We start from the raw sequence: 8613 nt of genomic DNA, 5'->3' as shown, positions 1-8613 counted from the left end.
TGAAATCTGTGGTCTGACCTGTTTTCTGAGTTGCGGAGAGAAGGTTCACAAAAAATGGAAATGCCTGCTAAAAGGCTTTAGGAGGCATTCTGAGGTGTGGGAAGGTAGCGCATGGCCTTGCTATGACTCATAAGACCTCCTGTACACGACTTCTGGTCACGTCCATGAGGTCCTCTGTGGGTTCTCCAGACTTGGGTTTGGAACTCATGGTGGGTCAAATCTGTGGGTTCCAAATAAAGGCTTCCGTGGATAAAGAGAACCCATTGAGTTGAAATGCTTGGATGCTAAACCAAAAGAGTATTCCTCAGGTAAAAACCGATAAGTGTAGGCAGTTTTAGAAAATGATAGATCTCCACTTGTTGGCAGAGGGGAGGGTCCAGATGGGGAAAAAGGTTGGTTTTGCCCACTTTCCCTCCTACACCCAATACTGTTTACTGTGAAACCATAACAGCATCTGTTGGCTCCTGCATGGGCAGCGTCCTGATTATCCCTCCATTCAAAGCAAAGAAAGAGTGGATGCCTCCCAATGTTTTCCATAAACATAGCAACACCCCAAATGGTTGTGTTTGCGTCCTGTGTATGAACCTGTAGCAAAGAGACAGAAGGAACTGGGAAAACAAGCCTCACAGGTTGCTACGCTACAAATAAAATCATCCAAAGCTTGATTGAATAAAACAAAAAGAAGTCAATAAACTATTATTACCAGTCATTGCTGGGAAGTTCACCCAGGACATGAACCTCAGCGGGGGCCTGGTGCAGGAGTTCATTTGCATGAACGGCCTGGTTCCCCCCCCCTTTTATGGCTTGCATTTATACAAAGCAGAAAGCAACAGCTGTTGGTATCCAAAGCAGCTTCAGGCCGCTGACAAAGTGTTCTGCTTGCAAACCTTTCAAAGCCTTTGATGAAAAGTTGTGATCTGACACACACATTTATTTTGACTACTTTTTGGTCTTGGCCTTGTCAGTAGAGTAGCCAGAGGGGTGGTGGTGCAGTAAGTATTGCAGGTGCCACCATGTGCCATGTAAGCGACTCCTCCCACTCCCTGTCAGAGCCATTGGGGCAATGTGCAGGCACGCACTGTATGGCACATGGTGACGGCCTAAACATTGCTATCGCTGCCCCACAGGCTCCAACAGCCAGTGGGAGGGGCCGCTTATGCAGTGCATGGAGGCGCCTGCAATACTTATTGCTCCACCACTCCTCTGGCTATGCTACTGGACCTCGTAACCCCATCACAATCTCATTTAAACACCACTTTCTAGCACCCACCCCATCTTTGGGCATGCCCTTTCTTTGAAGAAGCAGATGTGAAGACATAAACCCAAAACGTGCCTCTGAGCTTGTACAGAGTGCCTTGACCCCCCCCCCCAGGGCATATTAATGACATCCTACAACAACCCCTGGATAACCAGAACGTGTGCTGCAAAATGCATGAGTGCCAAAACTGAGATAGGTCCATGGCAGCCATGAAATCCGGACATCTTTACTAACACAACACTCTTAACACAAAGTGTAAAGCAGCCCTTCTGTGAGCGACTAGTTGGCTTCAGCCCTAGGTTTGCTGTAGTCTTCCAATGCCTGTGTACACAACTAAAAACAATGTTTCTCTGACATGTGCCTTCAGTTGGACAGTTGAAATGAAAGCCTGTCTTTAACTTAAGCAGCTTCATTATAGCAAACAGAGCACGGCCTTCTCTTAGCCAGCCTGGTTCGAACTAAAGTCCATTTTTCCTAGCTTAGTTGCCTGACATGGGCTGGAACCAATTCTCTGTCCCACTCTGCTTGTGAACTAAATGTCCAATCCTATCCAATTCTCCAGCACAGATGCAGCCCCGAGATGAGGGAACAAATGGTCGATTGCCTTGAGGAGGCTTCTGTGACTGCCCACCCCACCGCAGGACACAGCGCATGACCTGTTGGCAGGACTGCATTGGCGCTGGAAAGCTGGACAACATTGGGCCCTAAGTAGTTTACCTGAGCTTCTTCTCCAATGCTCCCATCTTTGGAGGCGAGGCTACTGAAGAGTGAGCATCAGTGGCCTACATAGCTAAGGCACTAGGGGGGTACATTGCCCTGGGTACCATGTCTTGAGGGGGTGCCAAACTGCACCCCCAACAGTGGAACCCAAGGTGGGGTTGGAGTCTTGGAAGGTCTGGAGGTTCTTGCAAAAACCGGAAGTGCCTTTCTAAGGCCTCCTCAGGAGCAGGGAGATCGAGTGCTGCCTCCCCACACCTTGGACTACCTCCTGGATGCAACTTGCACCACTGCTTGCTGCTTGGCAGGGTGGGGTGGCATCTGGTGTTTGGTAATGACACCATTCATCCCCGCCAACTTCCTGTTCGACTGAGCTCTGATGAAACGGGTGATGAGAATTCACGTTTTCAAGGTGTGACTTTTATTATGGTAGAACCTGAACCAGGACGTGCTGTTATCAGTTTGCTAATTGCATTTAGAAAAAATATTTCAACACTCACTTTTCTGCTGGGAAGTAATTGCTGCTGTGTGTGTTCTGAACAGAGTAATGCTGCCTGGTAGGTAGAGGGTGATAAGACTTGAGTCCCGCGACTTGCTCCCAAGTTGGATTTAAGGCCTGTCAATCGGGATTTAAGGCCTCGGACTCGACTTGGGACTTGAAGCCATTTTTGCATCTAAGTTGCTGTGTGTGTCCAAGTTGCCAAGTCTCTTGCTAACTTACTTTACCGGTGCTTCTACATAGCACTGCAGGACTTCCTAGGCAATCTGGAAGCAAGAATGATCACCCAGGCAAGGCAGGAAGTGATCATGCTACAGCTGGTGACTCCAGGCTGCCTGTGGCACTTTGATCGTTGCCAATCAGCTGGGTGGCAGGGGGCAGGCACCTGAAAGTGCCTCCCATTAGGGGCGTATTTACAACTCCCTCCCCCACACCCCACCACCACCTTCCTTTTTTCTTGCAACTTGAGTTGTGACTTAAGCCTCAAGGCTTGACTTGAGAATTTGAGTCTCAAGGACTTGAGACTTGACAGAAGACTTCAAGGTCAAGATTTGAGCCTTGGGATTAGGGACTTGAATACATCACTGATAACCAGTAACTGGCTTAAGGAGCAAAGTCCCCCAACATGAACCATACAATGTTTGTTGATGCCTATATTCAAAGATAGTCAGCTTCTCATCTTTAGACTCTAAAAATCTTTGGAAGTGATTAGAATGTGGACACACCTTTTTAAAAAAATGGCAGGCTGGCCGCACAAGGCAATTTAGCCAACATCCTCAGGAGGGGAATGTTACCTCCATCTTCACTGCCTGATTGACATACAAGACCAGCCAGCAGCAATAATATATACATACAGATTCACATAATAGAGTTGGAAGGTACATGAGAGGCCATCTAGTGACTGCAATTTCCCTGACAGGTGGCCATCTAGACTCTGCTTGGAAACCTCCAATGTGGGAGAACCCACACTTGCACAACACAGACTGTTTCAGTGCAAGACTGTTCTAAGAAATTTTTCCTCATATCTAGCTGAAATCTACTTTCCTGTTGTTTCAAGCTGTGGCTTTGCCCTGCCCTCAGAAACCACTTCCGACGCTGCTTCCAACGGTGGGAGAGATCATTGCATCTCATTGGGCAGCTACCGCCTGCCTTAAGCTGGGCAGTCCCCAGCCAGTAAGGTGTTGCCTCGCCACGGTCCGTTAACCTCATGGGGTGCGTGGGGTTTAGGGTGAAAACCGACAAGCGGATCGACAACTCTGCATCATGCAACAGAAAACAGAAAACTACTGCCCTAAAGCTGGGCACCTGGAACGTTAGGACAATGACACCTGGCTTCTCTGATGACCTGCAAGAAATAGACGACGCACGCAAAACAGCTGTCATCGACATGGAGCTGAGCAGACTGCAGATGGACATCGTCGCCCTTCAAGAGACTAGGCTGCCAGATTCCGGATCTGTCAAGGACAGAAATTTCTCATTTTTCTGGCAGGGAAAACCACCAAACGAAACCAGGGAACATGGCGTTGGCTTTGCAGTCAGAAATACCCTGCTGAAATCCATCATCCCACCTACTGTGGGAAGTGAAAGAATTTTGTCCCTGCAGCTCCAGTCATCAGCAGGACCTGTCACTCTCATCAGTGCTTATGCACCGACTCTGTCATCTCCAGCAGAAGCCAAAGACAAATTCTATGATGACCTGGCCACCACTGTCAAGAAAATCCCTGTAAAAGAGCCATTGTTCATCCTCGGCGATTTCAATGCTAGAGTTGGTGCTGATAACAGTTCATGGCCCACTTGCTTAGGTCAGTTTGGCACTGGGAGGATGAACGAAAATGGCCAACGCCTGCTAGAGTTTTGCTGTCATCACAGTCTCTGTGTCAGCAACACGTTCTTCAACACAAAACCCCAACATAGACATCCAAGATCAAAGCACTGGCACCAGCTCGACCTGATCCTCACCAGATGCTCCAGCCTTCCCAGCATCAAGATCACACGCAGTTATCATGGTGCTGCCTGTGACACTGACCACTCCCTGGTGTGCAGCAGAGTGAAACTGCAAACAAAGCGACTGTATCACACGAAAAAGGAAGGAAGACCTCGCATTGATACCAGCAAGACCCGGGATCAGAGAAAAGTGGAGGAATTTGCACAAGCGCTTGAGGAATCTCTTCCAGGCCCGGCCGATGCAAACGCATCCAACAGATGGGAACATTTCAAGAATACCGTTTACAACACCGCCTTATCCATATTCGGCAAGAAGACCAACAAGGCGGCAGACTGGTTTGAAGCCCACTCTGAGGAGTTGACACCAGTCATTGAGGAAAAGAGGAGAGCTCAAGCAGCATACAAGGCTGCTTGTATCCTTGTACAAGGCTTGTACAAGGCTGCAGGTTGCCCAGTGAGCGCAACCTGCAGGTCCTCCGAACTGCTCGCAGCAAAGTCCAACAGACTGCCAGGAGATGTGCTAACGACTACTGGCTCCAGCTCTGTTCCGAGATACAGATAGCAGCTGACACGGGCAACATCAAGGGGATGTATGATGGTATCAAGCAGGCCCTAGGTCCAACACAGAGGAAAATTTCCCCTCTGAAGTCTGCCACAGGCGAGGTCATCCAGGATCGGGCGCAGCAGATGGAATGCTGGGTGCAGCACTACTCTGAGCTATATTCCAGAGAAAATGTAGTCACCGAAGAAGCACTGAACAACATTGAGTGCCTGCCTGTGCTGGAAGAGCTTGACAGTGAACCAACCCTAGAAGAACTTCACGTGGCCCTGGACTCCCTTGCCTTTGGCAAGGCACCTGGAAAAGACAGCATCCCTGCTGAAGTCCTAAAATGCTGCAAAGAGATCATCGTCACTGAGCTGCATGAAATCCTCTGTCTCTGCTGGAGAGAAGGTGGAGTACCTCAAGACATGAGGGATGCAAACATCATCACGCTGTACAAGAACAAAGGTGACAGGGGTGACTGCAACAACTACCGCGGCATCTCTCTCCTTAGCGTTGTAGGAAAGCTGTTTGCCCGAGTTGTACTAAAGAGGCTCCAGGTACTTGCAGAGAGCGTCTATCCAGAATCGCAGTGTGGATTCTGAGCCAACAGGTCCACCACTGATATGGTATTCTCCCTTAGACAACTGCAGGAGAAATGCAGGGAACAACGACAGCCACTCTTTATAGCCTTCATAGATCTCACAAAGGCTTTCGACCTGGTCAGCAGAGACGGCCTCTTCAAGATTCTCCCCAAGATTGAATGTCCACCCAGGCTCCTCAGCATCAACAGATCTTTCCACAAGGACATGAAGGGCACTGTTGTCTTCGATGGCTCCACATCAGACCCTTTTGACATCCGAAGCGGAGTGAAGCAGGGCTGTGTTCTTGCACCAACCTTGTTTGGGATTTTCTTCGCTGTCCTGTTGAAGCAGGCCTTTGGAACTGCAACAGAAGGCATCTATCTCCGGACCAGATCAGATGGAAAGCTCTTCAACCTCTCCAGACTGAGAGCAAAATCCAAAGTCCAGTTGAAATGTCTGCGTGACTTCCTCTTTGCCGACGATGCAGCTGTCACTACCCACTCTGCCAAAGATCTCCAGCAGCTCATGGATCGTTTTAGCAAGGCCTGCCAAGATTTTGGACTGACAATCAGCCTGAAGAAAACACAGGTCATGGTTCAGGATGTGGACTCACCTCCCTGCATTACAATCTCTGAGCATGAACTGGAGGTTGTCCATGACTTTGTGTACCTTGGCTCAACGATCTCCGACACTCTTTCTCTCGATACCGAGCTAAACAAGCGCATCGGTAAAGCAGCTACCACGTTTTCCAGACTCACAAAGAGAGTCTGGTCCAACAAGAAGCTGACGGAACATACCAAGATCCAGGTCTACAGAGCTTGCGTCCTGAGTACACTTCTGTACTGCAGCGAGTCATGGACTCTTCGCTCACAACAGGAGAGGAAACTGAGCGCTTTCCACATGCGCTGCCTCCGACGCATCCTCGGCATCACCTGGCAGGACAAAGTTCCAAACAACACAGTCCTGGAACGTGCTGGAATCCCTAGCATGTATTCACTGCTGAAACAGAGACGCCTGCGTTGGCTTGGTCATGTCGTGAGAATGGATGATGGCCGGATCCCAAAGGATCTCCTCTATGGAGAACTCGTGCAAGGAAAGCGCCCTACAGGTAGACCACAGCTGCGATACAAGGACATCTGCAAGAGGGATCTGAAGGCCTTAGGGATGGACCTCAACAAGTGGGAAACCCTGGCCTCTGAGCGGCCTGCTTGGAGGCAGGCTGTGCAGCATGGCCTTTCCCAGTTTGAAGAGACACTTTGCCAACAGTCTAAGAGGCAAAGAAGGAAGGCCCATAGCCAGGGAGACAGACCAGGGACAGACTGCACTTGCTCCCGGTGTGGAAGGGATTGTCACTCCCGGATTGGCCTTTTCAGCCACACTAGACGCTGTGCCAGAACCACCTTTCAGAGCGCGATACCATAGTCTTTCGAGACTGAAGGTTGCCAATACACAATACAGAAACCACAGAAAGCTCTTCTGCGTGGCAGTACTACAGCTACTTGAAGATGGCTATCTTATCTTTTGCTAGACTTCTCTTTTCCAGGCTAAACATACCACGCTCTTTTACCATTCCTCATAGGATTTGGGTTCCAGACTCCTCACCATCTTGGAACCTGCTCTAGGTCATCGAAGTGGCAGTTCTTAAAACATGGTCTCCAGTTGCATCACATCGCTGACTTAGTTTGTGATCCACTGAGGATGCAATCCTATACACATTTACCTGCTTCTAAGTAGACATGCTTAGGATTCTGCTGCAAAACACGCCTTTTTCATACATGCTGCTGCCAAGCCAGGCTTCTTCCATCCTGTATTTGTGCCTCTGATTTGTTTGTATCCATGTGTAAGGCTTTACATTTGTCTCCACAGAACTTCAACTTGTTGGTATGGGCTCCACGATACTGTTACAGTAATTCTGAAACCTGATTTGGTCTTCCAGGGTGTTAGCTATCATAAGAACATAAGAACAACCCCCCAGATCAGGCCTTAGGCCCATCTAGTCCAGCTTCCTGTATCTCACAGTGTCCCACCAAATGCCCCAGGGAGCACACCAGATAACAAGAGACCTCATCCTGGTGCCCTCCCTTGCATCTGGCATTCTGACATAGCCCATTTCTAAAATCAGGGGGTTGCACATATACATCATGGCTTGTAACCCATAATGAATTTTGGGTTTCCTCCAGAAACTTGTCCAATCCCTTTTTAAAGGCATCCAGGCCAGGTGCCATCACCACATCCTGTAGCAAGGAGTTCCACAGACCAACCACACACTGAGTAAAGAAATATTTTCTTTTGTCTGTTCTAACTCTGGTTCTGGTGTTATGTGAGAGTGTAAAGAGCATCTCTCTATCCACTCTGTCCATCCCCTGCATAATTTTGTATGTCTCAATCATGTCCCCCCTCAGGTGTCTCTTTTCTAGGCTGAAGAGGCCCAAATGCCATAGCCTTTCCTCATAAGGAAGGTGCCCCAGCCCAGTAATCATATTAGTCGCTCTCTTTTGCTCCTTTTCCATTTCCACTATGTCTTTTTTGCGATGCAGCGACCAGAACTGGACACAATACTCCAGGTGTGGCCTTACCATCAATTTGTACAATGGCATGATATGTAATATTAGCTGTTTTGTTCTCAATACCTTTTCTAATGATCCCAAGCATAGAATTGGCCTTCTTTACTGCCGCCACACACTGGGTCGACACTTTCATCCCCTTGCACCAGCTTTGGATCATCTGCATATTCGATAAGCAGCCGTTCTACCCCACTCATCTAGGCCATTTATAAAACTGTTGAACATCACAGCATCTAAGACAGAACCCTGTGCACTCAATACTTCCCGCCAGGCTGATCGGAAGCCATTTAATAGCACATGCTAGGAACGGTTGTTCAACCAACTTTGAACACACTTAACGGTGGTACCATTTAACCCAGGTGTGTCAAACCCATTTCATCCAGCAGGCCAAGTAGCATTCATGGCGCTCGATGTGAGCTGGCATTATCGTATTATCAAGTTATGGGAGAGCCCAATTATCACACAGGCCACCCTTTCAGCATGACTGTTTCTGCCAAGGGGTCACT

Source organism: Tiliqua scincoides, chromosome 3 (genome assembly GCF_035046505.1).
Source record: "Tiliqua scincoides isolate rTilSci1 chromosome 3, rTilSci1.hap2, whole genome shotgun sequence".
In the NCBI taxonomy this organism is placed as follows: domain Eukaryota; kingdom Metazoa; phylum Chordata; class Lepidosauria; order Squamata; family Scincidae; genus Tiliqua; species Tiliqua scincoides.
This window is presented reverse-complemented; position numbering follows the sequence as displayed.